At 41.6% G+C, this 17,201-nt stretch overlaps 1 protein-coding gene across 1 annotated transcript in view; it reads right to left on the reverse strand.

Annotated features, from left to right (window-relative positions):
- kif6 (kinesin family member 6) overlaps positions 1-17,201 on the reverse strand; it is a 160,541-nt gene that overhangs the window by 127,091 nt on the left and 16,249 nt on the right. The gene's annotated exons all lie outside the window — the stretch shown is intronic.

A 17,201-nucleotide genomic window follows, 5' to 3' on the forward strand; every position in this document is an offset into this window, starting at 1 on the left:
ACAGACACATATGGCTGCTATCACTTTTAGAGCTAGTGCATGGATCCATTACTGTTTTCATTATACTGTCACACTGTCACATGTGTTTTATGCTTATTGAAGACATAACCGACTGTGTTTACGAGTATACTATAACCAAGACTGGAATTTTGACACAATTTCACGTGTTTTTTCCCCCGTTAAAGCGATATAATCCGTGAAAAATAACTTTTGTTACTCACGAGTTGTTTGTGAGGCGATGTATGCTCACAGAGAGTACTAGATGTGGATGCGAGTACTGGATGGTTTAAAATTGCTTCAATGTTTAAATTGCTAAGACTTAAAAAGACGTGAAAATGATAAACTTTAGTTACGATGCACTGCTGGCCCAATTGTGCAAGTGACAATTCCGTCATGTCCCGACTCCTAAACGCGAGAGTGTAGCATCGACGCCTGCAGCGCTTGACGCTTGCCTTGTGCACCCCATTTTCAGAGAGAGAGAGAGAGATTTTTTTGATTTTTAATAACAAACTTTATTCAATCATAATACAAAAGAATAAACATTACAACAATTTCAAATCCACACAAATTCAAAAAATAACTCCTCCTCCACAACCGTACAAAAAACAGAATTATAACACCACTGTAATTTGAAAGTTTCTATGTCATTCATTGCTTTGTAATACTTAAACTCCACAACAATTCTTGACTTAATAAAAGCTTTAAATAAGGCTGTAATCTCATGACCACCACTATTTTCTATTCTGTTCTTCCTTGTTTTATAAATTGCAAGCTTTGCCTGTCCAAACAGAAAATTAAGCAGCTGCCATTTAATCTTTTGCTTTTGATTGTATCCTGACCCTACAATAAAAACATCTGGAGTAAACTTTTCCCCACATTTACCACATAACAAATCCAACAAATTAAAAAGCGTTTGAAGTCTTTTACACTCCAAATAACAGTGAAAAATAGTTTCTCTAGATCCACAAAACACACATTTATCATCAGTATCTGGATTAATGACTGAAACAAAAGCGTTGACAGCCACAGCCCCATGCAATATTCGCCATTGTAAGTCACCAGATCGTTTGGTCAATGGTGGTTTGTACAGCACCCTCCACACAGGTTTCATATCCTCTTTCAACCCAAGCTTATCCCTCCAAACTGTATCAACCCTCCCATTTAGTGTTCCTTTATTAAAAACTTTTACAAAGCATTTATACATCACTTTCCCTCCGACTTCATTCAGATCTAAATCTTGCAGTCCGTTGAGATCCAACAAAGGACCTGACATTTCTTTTAAGTCTGGTGTAATCCCAAGTTTTGGAAAAGGGTCTCTAATGTCCGGAATTACTCTTCCATTCTTAAAATCCTTTATTAAAGTCAATTCCTCCTTTGTCAGTCTTGTTTTCCACATATCCATTATGGTTAGCGTGTGGCGCATTGACCTCTGACCCAACATAGTAGCTACTGCATTTATATCACTCATCTCAGGTCCAGCCACGTTAACTATGTGCCTCAATGCCACAGTTTTAGAAGCACACAGTATCTGCGTAAGTCCCAGAACATTCTCACCCATAATATCCATGCGAGCTCCTCTGATTAGAGGTTCTTCGAGTAGCCAGAACAAAGAATTGGTCTCCTCCAGTCTGCAAACATTTAAAAGTCCCCACACTTTGAAAAGTTCACAATAAAATCGAGGCACTCCAGCAAATCGTAGTTGCTTAGCATCCATTAGAAACAGCGCAGCATCCAGTCCAAGTCCGTCTACTGTATGCAAAATCGTTTTTGCCATCTTCCTCCACACAAGCTCAACAGGGCCAGTCAAAAATTTCTGAATAAACTGCAGACGAAAAGTAGCATGTCTGCTCGGTAAGTGCACCAAGCCTTGTCCTCCCTCTTCTTTCGGAAGAAAGAGCACACTTTGGGGAACCCAGTGTAAACAATCCCAAAAAAAATTCACTAGGATTACCTGTAATCGGGACAGTAGTCCAACAGGTGGGTCCACACAAGATAACCTATGCCACAATGTAGAGGCAACCAAGTTGTTGATTATTAAAACTCTCCCTCTAAATGACAATTGAGAATGAATCCATTTCCATTTTTTCAATTTTCCTTCTATCTTTTCAATCACCCCTTCCCAGTTCTTTTGTTGGGTGTTTAAATCCCCAAGATGTACTCCTAAATATTTTAACCCTTCTTTCTTCCAACTCATCCCACCAGGTAGTTTTGGCATCCCTTCCTCCCATTTCCCAACAGCCAGTGCTTCACTCTTCTCCCAATTAATTTTTGCAGCTGAAATTATTCCAAAATCATTAACAACAGAAACCAGCTGATTAATATCTTGTTGCCCATTTACCAAAACCATAACATCATCGGCATAAGCTGAAATTTGATGTTGTATATCATGATTCAATGTTAAACCTTTAATCCTCTCTCTTAATTTATTCAGCATTGGTTCAATAGCTAAGGAGTAAAGCATACCAGACAGTGCACAACCTTGTCTGATTCCTCTACTAGCTTTAAACGGGGCACTCAAACCACCATTGACCTTCAGTAAACTCTCAGTGTCCTGGTACAACACTTTAATCATATCAACAAAAACAGAACTAAAACCAAAAGCTTCTAGGGTGTCCCATAGATACTGGTGCTCAACTCTATCGAAAGCCTTCTCTTGGTCAATAGAGATAAACCCCAAATTTACCCCTAAAAGACTCGAAACACTTAAAATATCCCGTATGAGACAGACATTATCTGTGATTGACCTACCCGGCACACAATATGTCTGATCAAAATGAATTACCTGCCCCATCACTTTTCTCAGTCTATTAGCCAGAGTCTTTGAAAGGACTTTGAGATCAGAACAAAGCAAACTCACAGGTCTCCAGTTCTTAATCTCCTGCAAATCACCCTTTTTGGGTAGCAATGTGATCACTGCTCTCCTACAGCTCAGGGGCAAAGAGCCATCAGCCAAGCTTTCATTCAGGACAGCCAGCAGGTCCTCGCCCAGCACAGCCCAAAACTCTTTATAAAACTCAGCTGGGAGTCCATCCATCCCAGGAGCTTTTCCACTCTCCATGCCCTTGAGAGCGTTCAGAAGCTCCTCTTCCGAAAGAGGCCTCTCCAGCTCTGCCTTTGAGTCCTCCAAGACATTTGGCAGACCTTCATAGAAGCAAGCAGACAACTCCTCGTCCTTTCTATATTCACTACTATACAATTTTTCATAGAACTGTACAGCTCGTTTTCTAATTTCAGATGTCTTTGTCAATTCCTGCCCGTTTTCAGAGCGTAAAGAGTGAATATAGCGACTCTGACCGTTCTTTTTTTCAAGACTAAAGAAAAACTTAGATGGGGCATCCATTTGCGTTAAATTTTGAAAACGAGATCGGACCAAAGCCCCCTTTGCTTTAATGCCGAGCAAATCTGACAGAAGAGATGTCTTAGTTTTAAGTGTCTCGATATATCTTCCCTCCCCAGTATTCTCTGCTAACCCTTGTGCCTCCATTATTTCAGATTCAAGTTTTTTCATTGATCTAGTGATGTCCCGAGAGACACTGAAAGTATACTGTTGACAAAGTACTTTCACTTCAACCTTTCCACAGTCCCACCACTGACGTAAATTTTCAAAGCATGGTTTTCTTAATTTAAAATCATTCCAAAAAGAAACAAAAACAGCTCTAAAATTCACATCACTTAACAGGGAAGTGTTAAAATGCCAATATGCACTCTTTGGCTTCACATTTGTTATAAAAACATTACATGTGACTAGACAATGATCAGAAAAACCAGTTGGTGTAATAAAACAACTTTTCACAACATTAAACTGATGCTTAAAACAATAAAATCTATCCAATCTGGCTAAGGAAATGAAATTCTCTCTATTATGCAACCACGTGTATTGTCTTACATTATTATTTAGATCCCTCCATAGATCACATAAACTATGAGTCTCAATCAGTTCATTTAAAGCACGACTCGAAGCAGCATGAGGTTCCACATGATTCCGATCTAGACTATAATTCCCTGTACAATTAAAGTCCCCGCCCAAAAACAAAAAATCATCAGAACTACAATTCTGTAGAATTGTACTTACATTTTTGAGAAAGAGTACTCTTTCATTACCATTTGTTGGGGCATAAACATTAATAAAAACAGCCTTGAATTTTTCAAACTGAGCCCTTAAAAATAATAGTCTGCCAGGTATCAAATGTTTAACCTCACATGAGATAGGTGAGAAATTCTTAGCAAAAAGGACTGCCACCCCTCCTCTAGTAGAGCTCATGTGAGTAAGAAACACTTCACCCTCCCACTCTTTTTTCCAGTCAATTTCATTAATACAGTCACTGTGTGTTTCTTGGACAAATGTTACATCAATATTCTTTTGTCTGATAAGCTCAAACAGCATTGCTCTTTTATGTATATCTCGGGCTCCATTCAAATTAAGAGAGCTCACCCTCATCACACTCATTAAAATAAATAGTATGAGGGGACATAAACCAAACAAAAACATGGGGAAACAGCGATTATGTGGTTTCGAAGCCATCATCAGTTTGTACTTCTAATTTCAGTTTGGAAACAAGTTTCTTTAATCTGTATATTTCTTGAACTGTAAACTGTTCCCCTCCTTCACTTCTCATTAGCATTGTCACTGAGTTAATAAACATTCTGCGGTCAGCAAAAAAATCCTCAAACTGGACATTTTTCACATTTTTCGTTCTTTGCAGGAATGATTTTATTTTGTCAAAGTTGTAATCACTGCGTCGACTTCGTCCTGTCCTACTGTCCACTACTTCACCATCAGAATCATCAATCATCCTGCCTTCAGTATCAAGTTTATCAGACTCTGTTTTTGTTTGTCTGCTCATTTTAGCCGTTTCCATACTCTTCCTATTTCTCTTTCTCTTAGTATTGGGTACTTTGAAAAGTGTTTCATCACAAGCAATGTCTGTCACCATCTCTTCCTCCTCCACAATACACTCAGCCACATTAACAACATCAGTAGACACCGTAACCAGTTTTTTCTCAACATTTTCTGTATTTCCCCCCACAACAACAATAGACACTGTATCAGTTTCCTTCTCCCCACTTTCTGTATTTCGCCCCGCAGCATTACTGCCATCATCATCTTCTTCACTAACAGAATCCTCCGTCACCATCGCGCTACTGTTATCGCGCGCGGTTTCTCCGCTCGGCCCCGGCTCTGGGTCTAACTCATCTGCTCTCTCAGGACACGCACGCCTAACGTGCCCTGTTCGCCCACAACCAAAACACTTCATAGTATCAGATGATACAAATACAACGTAATCAAAGCCGTCAATTTTGAATTTAAACGACACATTCAGTTCATCCAAATCACTCTTTAAAATCATAAGTAGCTGCCGTCTAAAACACACAACATGCTTAAGCAAAGGCGATTTACACCCTAATGGGATCCTTTTCATTTGTGAGACAACTTTTCCATGCCTAGACAATTCATTAATCAAGAGCTCATCTTTAATGAAAGGTGGTACATTCGATAATGTTATCTTTCTTGCCGGCTGAACCAGCGGTATTACTGGAGTAAAAGTGTCCTGAATTACTACTCCGGTCTGCACTACACTGTTTACATTCTCAATGGTATCAAGGAAGATAACCACAGCACTGTTCATTCGAGAAGCAGATATTATGCTATTAAAACCAACAGCGTTACCCACAGCCAAACTACAATCCTCCACAGAGCAGTTCATCACAGGCGCGAGTTTTATCCCGTGCCTGCGTGAAAGCTGCTCAAACTTTGTTTGGCTTGGACCCGCCATTGCTAGCCAGCAAAGCGCTGGTTAACAGCGTTCCTCAAACCCCCACTCCTTTAACTTTCTTTGTATTCTTTTCAAACAATTTTTAAACCCAAAACCCCAAAACAGGGACAGTGTAAAAAGAAAGAAAGAAAGAATAGACTCACTCGCACCGCAACACTCTCAGGCACACACGCTGACTCCGCCCACTCACTCACAGCATCCGCTCAGAGAGAGAGAGAGAGAGAGAGACAGAGAGAGAGAGAGAAGGACGCAGCACCGCTGAACACTCATGCGTCTCAGAGAAAGTTTTAAAATGATTGATTTGATTTTATAATCAGTGTGGATTCATTTAAGCTACTCATACATTCCACATGCTAAAGTGAATCTTTGCTTCAAGTGGTTAAACAAGTTTGTTGTGCTTCCACCTTTAGCGGTAACAGTTTTCTTGCATATTTTGCTAAATATTGTGCTTTGTTGGAGGTCTGACCTCTTGTAACCAAATCACTTCCATACTATTGAAGTAGTTCCTTTTTTAGGTACTAAATCGTTATCGGAGGCTTGACATGCTGCTCTTACTTTTAGACAGGTGTTGTATGCGCAAGCGAACGTAAATGCGCCATACGCCATCTCGTCGCTATGTCATTGATATCGCGATATGACACTTTTTTATCATGTAAAAAATTATACCGGTGTTATCGTGGACGGTATGAAATGGCACACCCCTAGTTCACAGATCGTCGAGTCGAATAGGATAGGAATCTCGCTAGAGAGGCCAATCTACTTCGAGTGTAACTAAACGAGCCAATGCACATTGGCATGCGATAATTGCATCAGTTGCTCCGCCTCGCAGCGCAGGTATATAATGAGCAGCGGGTGATCACATCTTCAGGTTTTCGCTGAGGAGTCAAGCCGGTGACTCGGCCACCCAGCGGTGGTACAGCAGTTGTGGGGACAGGACGTGGCGTCTCTTCTTCCTCCTTCAGGGAACTAATAGGATAGGAATCTCTACCAAACCGCCACAGCTGCCTGCTGCCCCCTTCCAGCATCTTGCGTAAGCCTAGACTACTAGGCTGTCGATGGGACAAGGAATGTCAATCACTGCTTTTCAGCATGAACCACTCAGTGAGACTATTGGATAACACTAAGATCCACTGGAAAAGGAATCCACATCCTACCAACAGGGAGTTATGTGGAGTTTTACATATGGACTAACCCAAACTATATATGGAATGTTTCGGGGACGGTTCCAGCCTCACAAAGGGGGATTTCCCCACGGGAAAGAAAGGGGCTTCCGTTTAGAAGTTTACCATGGAAGAATACACATATGGGATCCCCTTGAGGTCACACATACAGGCACCCAGCCTAGTACCGGTTCTCATAGATGTAGGCCTGGCGCCATACGCTCCGCCACGTCCATCTGTCGCGGGTGATGGAGGACTCAACAGGGTTTGCCCAGCGGGAATTCTCTGGAGAATAAGCGCAGTTAGGCGCAGCAAGCCGACACTAAGCAGGGGCCTCCCTGTGTCTCTGACCACTTGAGGTGAAAACACAGGAGGATACCGGCTCAACATGAAGGCTATAGAATCTAGCGAATGTGCCCAGCCCGCAGCTCAACAAATATCTGTTAGCAAGGCGCCCAGGAGGATGCAACACTTCTAGTAGAGTGAGCTTGCAACCTGAGTGGGCAAGGCATGCCCTGTGCTTGGTAAGCCAGGGCGATGGCATCCATTATCCAATGGGCCATCCTCTGCTTGGAGACAGCCTTTCCCTTCTGCTGGCCTCCGTAACAGATAAAGAGTGTAGCGTCTGGACCAATCAGACACACACAAATTATTCTTTTTTTTTTAAAATGAATAATCCAGCAAACTCACTCTCCCAACAAAGGTCTATGAAACTTCCCCCAAAACTAACATCGCAAATGAAGCTAACACACTGGCAAAACTTGGTGTCCTGTTACAGGACACATTGAGACTGATATCCAAGATGGCATTATCCAAGATGGCGGTGCGTGAACAACGCGAGGCTCAGCGTCTCTAGAATCCGCTATTTAGCGTTTTTTTATCTACTCTTGACTGGATTATTCATCCCGAATTGCTGTACGTTGCTGACTTACAGCAGACAGGAGCTTCTGGACATTTGGACTCAAAACTCAAATAGTTTTATCGCCGATCTTCGACTCATCCCAGAGATCTCCAGAACATCGGAGGCTGCTCACTCTTCCCGGCCGGGCGGAAGTGCACGCAGACGGCGCCGAGAACGTAAACAAAGGCGGGGTAGGCGCGGAGGGCTACGAGCTAAGCTAAAGTTAACACCACATCGGCTCCCTTTACCTAGCATTCTCCTCGCCAATGTCCGTTCTCTGGCAAACAAAATGGATGAAATACGGCTCTCCATCACCAACAACAGACGGATTATGGACTCAAATGTCATGATTTTCACCGAAACATGGCTAAACAACAGCTGCCCGGAAAATGCTATTGAGTTAGCAGGACGTCACACACACCGAGCCGACATGATAGCAGATGACTCCGGCAAGACCAGAGGTGGAGGTTTGTACATTTATATCAACAATGCTTGGCGCATGAACTCTGCTACTACCGAGAGTCACTGCTCACCTAATGTGGAGTTTTTAATGGTCAAATGCAGACCTTATTATCTCCCCAGAGAACTTACTTCGATCATACTCACTGCAGTGTATATCCCTCCGGATGCTAATGCTAAGCTGGCTATGAAAGAACTTTATGCAGCCATTAGCAAACACCAGACTAAACACCCTGAGACTGCTTTTATTGTTGCTGGTGACTTCAACCACTCCAACCTAAAGACAGTCCTCCCCAGATTCCATCAACATGTCTCCTGTCACACCAGAGGGGACAAGACTTTGGACCATGTTTATTCCAATATGTCTGGAGCCTATAAAGCAACACCCCTCCCCCACATTGGACAATCGGACCATCTCTCCCTGTTCCTCACACCTCGGTACTCACCACTTATCCAACGTGTGAAACCCACTGTGAGGACAATAAAAGTGTGGCCAGAGGGGACAGACGCTGTGCTCCAGGACCGGTTCAAAAATACAGACTGGAATATGTTCATCCATACAGACCTCGACCAGTACGCCACATCTGTACTGGACCACATCTCCACTACTACACACAGTGTCACCACCCAGAAACAGATCACCATGTACCCCAACCAGAAGCCTTGGATGAACCAGGATGTCCGTCTCCTCCTGAAGGCCCGTAATACCGCCTTCAGGTCAGGGGATGCACAGGCCTACAGTACAGCCAGGGCTAAGCTGAAGAGGGGCATCAAAAATGCCAAACACCACTACAAAGGGAAGGTAGAATAACACTTCTCCAACTCCAACCCCCGACGTATGTGGCAAGGACTCCAGATCCTCACAGACTATAGGACTATCAAACCCTCCCCCGCATCCTCTGATGTCTCCTTCCTCAACGAGCTTAACAACTTTTATGCTCGTTTTGAGTGGGGGAACTCAACAACTGCACCTAAAGCAGAGGTGACTCCAGATCACCAACCACTGACTCTTTCCCCCACCGATGTAGGAACGGTGCTAAGCAGGATTAATGTCCACAAGGCTGCAGGTCCTGATGGCATCCCTGGGCGTGTTCTCAGAGCGTGTTCTGTGGAGCTGGCAGGAGTGCTGACGGACATATTCAATCTGTCCTTGGCCCATGCTGTGGTACCGGCCTGCTTCAAATCCACCTCCATCGTTCCGATACCCAAAAACTCCAAACCATCAAGCCTCAACGACTACCGTCCGGTAGCCCTCACCCCAATCATCACTAAGTGCTTAGAGCAGCTGGTCCTAGCACACCTCAAATCCTGTCTCCCACCCACCCTGGACCCTCACCAATTTGCATACCGTCAGAATAGGAGCACAGAGGATGCAGTCTCCATAGCGCTGCACTCTGTCCTCTCACACCTGAACAATAAAAACACCTATGCCAGAATGCTGTTTATAGACTTCAGTTCAGCGTTCAATACAATCATGCCCTCACAACTCATCAGGAAACTCACGGACCTAGGCATCAGTTCCATCATGTGCAACTGGTTACTGGACTTCCTGACCAGCCGGCCCCAACATGTCCGGCTGGATAACCGCTGCTCATCCATCATCACAATGAACACCGGTGTACCACAAGGCTGTGTGATGAGTCCCTTCCTCTACTCCCTCTTCACCCATGACTGCAGACCTGTCGATGGTTCCAATACCATCATTAACAGGGCTCGAAATTAACTTTTTTACTTGGTAGCACTGGGGCTCCCAACTTCAAAAAGTTAGGAGCACCAGCAAAAATTTAGGAGCACCCACCAAAAATTAAGGAGCACCACAACTACAAATTATATATTAACAGATTTTATTTCATCCTGTGGCCAAGATTTGAAATTTGGTCTTCTGGCTCTATATCATCTCACCCCGATGATATTGGCACATGATTTGTCATTTGACATAAATTTAGTGAAGGCAAGCTCTTCTTTGGCGATGGTGTATGCGGTGTTATATTCATAGACAGTATGGTTATATTTGACGTATCCTGCCGATTAAAAGCCTTAATAATCGAACCTGATGAACCTGATTTGTTTGCCACACACCTGTCCCTGCATTTTTTGCTTGGCACTTGGCACTCTATTGCTATTAATATGCTGTATTAATCTTTGTTAATCTTAGTTAATAAAAATACAGCTGTTCATTGTTCATTAATGTTACTTCACAGTGCATTAACTATGATAAAAAAAATAATAAAAAAAAATCAATAATGTATAGGCTATTAGTAGCCCAAATGTTGAAATTAACATTAACAATGGTTAACAAATTAACAAAGTGCAGGTTTTTTTAATAGTACAACTGTGTTAACTAGAATTTAATAAGTGGAACATTATTGTAAAGTGGTACCGATTTGTTATACACCGATTCAGACGTCTCGTGAGTGTGTTGGACAGATCAGTTGTTTTAACCATTCATTAAAGTGAATCGGTTCAAATGAGTCATTAGTTCGCGAATCGGAGTGTCATTGGTGGAAGTGTAGCATACGGCAAGCGTTGTGTGATTATCCCGGTAGTTTATTTTTTAGCACAATTCACACTCCACGGTAATTTAGGAGAAAAAAAAATCTCCGAATGCTCCACGTGAAACTTCGGTCTTCCGCCCTTTTTCTATCGTGTCAAATGATTTTGATTAATATGCGCGAGGGAGGGAGAGCAAGACAGCGCTCGTGTTGTTTGAAGACGTGAGAGTGCGCGCGCGCGGCCGGGGCTTTCTCTCGTCAAGCGCAGCAGTCACTCACGCACCGATCAAAGGCTTTGGCGGCCGCCAAAAAAAATCAATGCAGGAAAAACCCCGGGATTGGTTATATAACGTTGGATAGAATGACGGTCCGGCCATCGCGTATCAGCGCACATAAGGTACACACTGTGAAGTAATTTGCAAACGTTTTTAAGAGAAATGAAAACAGGTCGCACCACAACCATTATTTGCACTCGCACAAATGCTCCCAAATATATTTTTAGGTCGCACAGATTAAATTTCAGGAGCATATGCGACCAAAATGGTCGCAATTTCGAGCCTTGATTAAGTTTGCAGATGACACCACGGTGATCAGCCTCATCAAAGACAGCGATGAGGCCGCATACAGGGAGGAGGTGGATCGTCTGGCTGAGTGGTGCGACACCAACAACTTACTGCTCAATACAGAGAAGACCAAGGAGCTTATCGTGGACTTCAGGAGGAATGCTGACCCACATCCACCTATCCACATCAAGGGGACGGCTGTGGAGCGTGTGAACAACTTCAAGTTCCTGGAAGTCCACATCTCCGAGGATCTCACCTGGACGACCAGCTGTTCTAAGCTGGTCAAGAAGGCTCACCAGCGCCTCTTTTTTCTGAGGACTCTGAGGAAGAACCACCTGTCCACAGACATCCTGGTGAACTTCCACCGCTGTACCATTGAGAGCATCCTGACCAACTGTATAACAGTCTGGTACGGGAGCTGCTCTGCCTCGGACCGGAAGGCGTTACAGAGGGTGGTGAAAGCAGCCCAGCGCATCACCGGAGCACCACTACCTTCCATAGAGAACATCTACAGGAAGCGGTGTCTGAAAAGGGCTGGGAAAATCATCAAAGACCCCAGTCACCCAGCACACGGACTCTTCACCCTCCTGCCCTCTGGGAGGCGCTACAGGAGCCTCCAGACTAAGACCACCAGGTACCGGAACAGCTTCTTTCCTACAGCTGTCAGACTCCTGAATTCTGCCTCCTGACATCTCACCCACATTAAACTTATGGACTGAACATACACGTACTCACAACCACTCACAATCACCCCATAACTGAACATACACACAATGGACAAAAAAAAAAAAAAAAAAAAACAACACAAAAAACAACGACCGACAGTATCCTCTTACTCACAAAATAACATGGACTGAACCGTCACTTACAGCCACTTGCACTTTATATCATTACTGTATAATTTATTCATATATATTACACTGATTTTTAACTGCACTACTGTAAATACTGTATAGACTAAACTGACATGTTTACTAATACTTGTATATTGCATATTTATAGTCTGTTATAGTCTTGCATATTTATAAACATATGTATAATCTGTTCATAGCCTGTACATAGCTTGCACATTCACTACAGTTACAGCTTGTATGCTTATATTTATAGTATACATTCATAACATACTTTCATACGGTGTACATTTGTAATATATCTACAATATATCTATTTTTTTACATCTATATTCTTGCTAAAGCACTTCTGGATGGATGCAAACTGCATTTCGTTGCTTTGTACTTGTGACATGTGCAATGACAATAAAGTTGAATTCTATTCTATTCTATTCTAATTCTATTCTAAGAGTTTACGACCCCAAAAGGAATTTGTAGAGAGTTGTGACTCTTACTGAGAAGGAGAAATAAACCCTGTTAATCCTATATATTCTATATATAACCACTTGAGAAATGTATAAACATGTATCTAATTTTCCCATCTCATGAATTTCCTTTTATGTTGTTTGGCCTATGTTTTCTTGTAAACTCTAATGGGTTAATGTATCTGACTTTGCATACTATGGTTAACCAAAATCAAATGTGTGGCATGTTTGGTCTCTATAAACTCCAATCTTGAATCCCCCATTTGTTAATTTACATTACATTTTGCTAACTTTGAGACGCATTAGTATTATACGAATCTTGAAGATTCTTGTGTTAAACATCCAATCAAACTACATGTTCAAGGGCCTGCTTCCCTCCAAAGAAAAAAAACAAAAAAACCTTCTTATCGCCTCACACACCTCCAGAGGGTGTGACATCTTCACGTTTTAAAAATCACTGATCACAAGATCAGCCCTCTTACTCTCTTACTCTTTTCTGGAATCCTGATGTGAAGATGATGCTGAACTAGAAGTTTCTAAGGACCCCCAAGCTTGTGCCAGGCTGCGGCCTTGTCTTTCCATTCACCAAAGATCCTCTAACTCCCACTGGTTCTCTCACATCAAGACCACATCAGCAAATATCAACTGGAGCCTCAACAAATTGCATCAGGACAGTTTAATTCAAATGGGCGAGACATGCAAGTATCAAACTTAGTCTCATTATTGATACATTAAGTATTCTTACCCCTTTTAAAGAAGGGCGTGTTAGAACTAAACTGATGGTTTGCTCAAGGTTGTTGATCTGCTGAATTTCAAACAATGCTATAACTTGCTTTCCTGTATTCTGCTTTAGCTCTCTTTCCCTTGGTTAACTGTATGCATGTTTGTATGTGTATGTTAGAGTAGTTTAAGTGTTTAGTCTAGTTAATAAAATCTTGCTCATGTCACACGTAAAGTTGTCCGTGTCTCAAGCTCATATCTGGAGTCTCTAATCATTAGTGGTGTGAACCTACACTGGTATCACGGTTCGGTTCGATTACGATTATCATGTCATCGATTCAGTTCAATTCGATATCACGATGCATCACGATGCACTGCATCCTCAATTTAAAAATGTAAAATCAGTGTATTATGTTACCATTAAAGATGTGCGCATCAACCGTCGCCGAGTCCGCTGTTGAAGGTGACGATCATCCATTTATAATCACACGTAACAACACAGAATAATTGTAATTTGACCATCGGGTGCGGATACTTAAATCAGAGAAAATTATTGGGGCGGGTGGATGATTTGTTTTTGGTTTTCGGGATCCGCTTACTCTAAAGCAGTCAGACTCTGCCAGGCGTTAACAGCTCGGGGTGAAAATGGCTAACGTGGTTTATCAAGTTAGTGATATTACCTCCTGCATATTCTATTTGTGCGTGACATGAGCACACACAGCGCGTGTCTTCTGCAGGTCATGCTTACCAGGTTGTTCATAAAAGCCGAAATGTGCCCAGATCTAGGCTTTTAAAGTAGTTGGAGCATTTTTAATTTTCTCGCACTCTCACCTCCCTCTGCCATTGTATGCTACCGCGACAAAGCACGCACGTGACAAATGACGTCAGAAAAGAGTCAGTACATTATAATCGGTTATGGTCTATTACTGAACCGATACCGAATCGTCCTCGTCTGCATCGCGATTCGCCAGTAGGACAGCGATCTCTGTTCCCAAGACATGGGCATCGACAGCTTTCACTGAAGTGAACTGCATGCCTCTGAACATGGGGGGGGCGCCGGGCGAACTGAATCACATAGCCGAGCCTGATGGTCTGAATGAGCCAGCAAGACGGACTGGGGAGTGCTTGCCAGTAGGGCTGTGCGATTTGGGGAAAATATATAATTGCGATTTTTCAGAAAGATAATGCGATTGCGATTTGATTTGCGACTTAATTTTGTAAAGTCAAGCTTCAGCTCAATATTCACAAATCAAGAGAATGTAAACCTATACACATGGTTTATTTTACCTCATCTAGTTTCCTGATTTATTATAGGCTATTTATCATACTAGTGCAAAATACCCGTGAAAAATCAGTTTTTGTGTGTGTTTTTAGTAATTGTTGGTTTGGTGTGTTTGAGTGCTCATTGTTACAATTACACAGCAAAAGTTCAGTGACAATTTTATTTGTGCATGGTAGAAAGCACAAAGTGAACTCTGAGAAAACGCTATGCTTGAGCAAACAGTTTGTGAATAGGCTACTACAAATGATGCCCGTGAAAGAGACTGTGAACGCATTGAATATGATATGTTTAGCTGGTGAATAGCATAGGCTACTATTACACAATCGCGATAACGTTAAGTGCACCAGAATGAAATATAATATTCAGAAGTAAACAATATTCAGAAGTAAACAGCATAGCTGACTTACAGATTCAGATAACATCCACAGATGAATAAGCGCGTCGTGATTCAGGGAGCAGTGCAAAGTGCCCGTGCAAAATCAGTTTTTGTGTGTGTTTTTAGTAATTGTTGGTTTGGTGTGTTTGAGTGCTCATTGTTACAATACAGATTTCAGGGAGCAGGCTACACAGTGAACTCCGAAAAAATGCTACGCTTGAGCAAACAGTTTGTGAATAGGCTACTACAAATGATGGCTGTGAATAAAATATAATATTCAGAATTAAACAGTGTAGCTGACAGAGTGTTTATATCAGAATGTTTATTTTTAAACCACAACCTTCTTGGGGCTTCTTTGACCGATACAACCCTCTAATGTCAGAATGTTTATTTTTAAACCACAACCTTCTAAGTGCTTCTTTTACTGGTATTTTTAACTATATCTTTTGCATTTCTCATCCAAACAACGTCAAACTTGGCACTGCACTTACTCGTGCCCGTAGCAAGACACCTGTCGAGTTTGAAATCCATCGGACTAACGGTTCGAGAGATATGCAAAATCCGTGCAAAATCAGTTTTTGAGTGTGTATTTAGTAATTGTTGGTTTGGTGTGTTTGAGTGCTCATTGTTACTATTACACAGCAAAAGTTCAGTGACATTTTAATTTGTGCATGGTAGAAAGCACACAGTGAACTCCGAGAAAACGCTATGCTTGAGCAAACAGTTTGTGAATAGGCTACTACAAATGATGCCCGTGAAAGAGACTGAACGCACTGAATAGGATATGTTTAGTTGGTGAATAGCATAGGCTACTATTACACAGCAGCGATAACGTTAAGCGCACCAGAATGAAATATAATATTCAGAAATAAAACAGCATAGCTGACTTACAGATTCAGTTAACATCCACAAATGAATTAGCACGTCGATTCAGGGAGCAGTGCAAAGTGCCCGTGCAAAATCAGTTTTTGTGAGCTGATCGCCGTCAAAAAAAGTTCAGGAGATATTTCTTAGCGATGGCTGATTTCCAAAGTTTCAATATGATAAAAAATAGCTTTTATATTGATTCAATGGATTAATTGCCTTTTGAAAAAGAAGTGTCATGAATTTATTGCATTTTTGGGGAAAAATAATCCGTTTTTATAATAAATCTTTGAAAATCTAAATCTGGATTTGAATTTTTTATGTTATTATAACCTAAAGATGCTATGTGAAAGTTTGAAACAGAAAATAGTGGTTACTATTAACCAAACTATAATATTCAGAAGTAAACATTGTAGCTGACAGAGTGTTTATGTCAGAATGTTTATTTTTAAACCACAACCTTCTTGGGGCTCCTTTGACCGATACAACCCTCTAATGTCAGAATGTTTATTTTTAAACCAAAACCTTCTAAGTGCTTCTTTTACCGATATATTTAACGATATCTTTTGCATTTCTCATCCAAACAACATCAAACTTGGCACTGCACTTACTCGTGCCCGTAGCAAGACACCTGTCGAGTTTGAAATCCATCGGACTAACGGTTCGAGAGATATGCGAATAACAGACACACACACACACACACACACACACACACACACACACACACACACACACACACAGACAGTAGACTAAAAAAGTAGAAAGCACACAGTGAACTCCGAGAAAACGCTATGCTTGAGCAAACAGTTTGGGAATAGGCTACTACAAATGATGGCCGTGAAAGAGACTGTGAACGCATTGAATAGGATATGTTTAGTTGGTGAATAGCATAGGCTACTATTACACAGCAGCGATAACGTTAAGCGCACCTGAATGAAATATAATATTCAGAAGTAAACAGCATAGCTGACTTACAGATTCAGTTAACATCCACAAATGAATAAGCGCGTCGATTCAGGGAGCAGTGCAAAGTGCCCGTGCAAAATCAGTTTTTGTGAGCTGATCGCCGTCAAAAAAGTTCAGAAGATATTTCTTAGCGATGGCTGATTCCAACAGTTTCAATATGATAAAAAAATAACTTTTATATTGATTCAATGGATTAATTGCATTTTGAAAAAAAAAAAAGTGTCATGAATTTATTTCATTTTTTGGGGAAAATTATTGTATTTTTGGGAAAAAAAAGATTTGAATTTTTTATGTTATTATAACCTAAAGATGCTATGTGAAAGTTTGAA

Source organism: Rutilus rutilus (genome assembly GCF_951802725.1).
Source record: "Rutilus rutilus genome assembly, chromosome: 21".
In the NCBI taxonomy this organism is placed as follows: Eukaryota; Metazoa; Chordata; class Actinopteri; order Cypriniformes; family Leuciscidae; genus Rutilus; species Rutilus rutilus.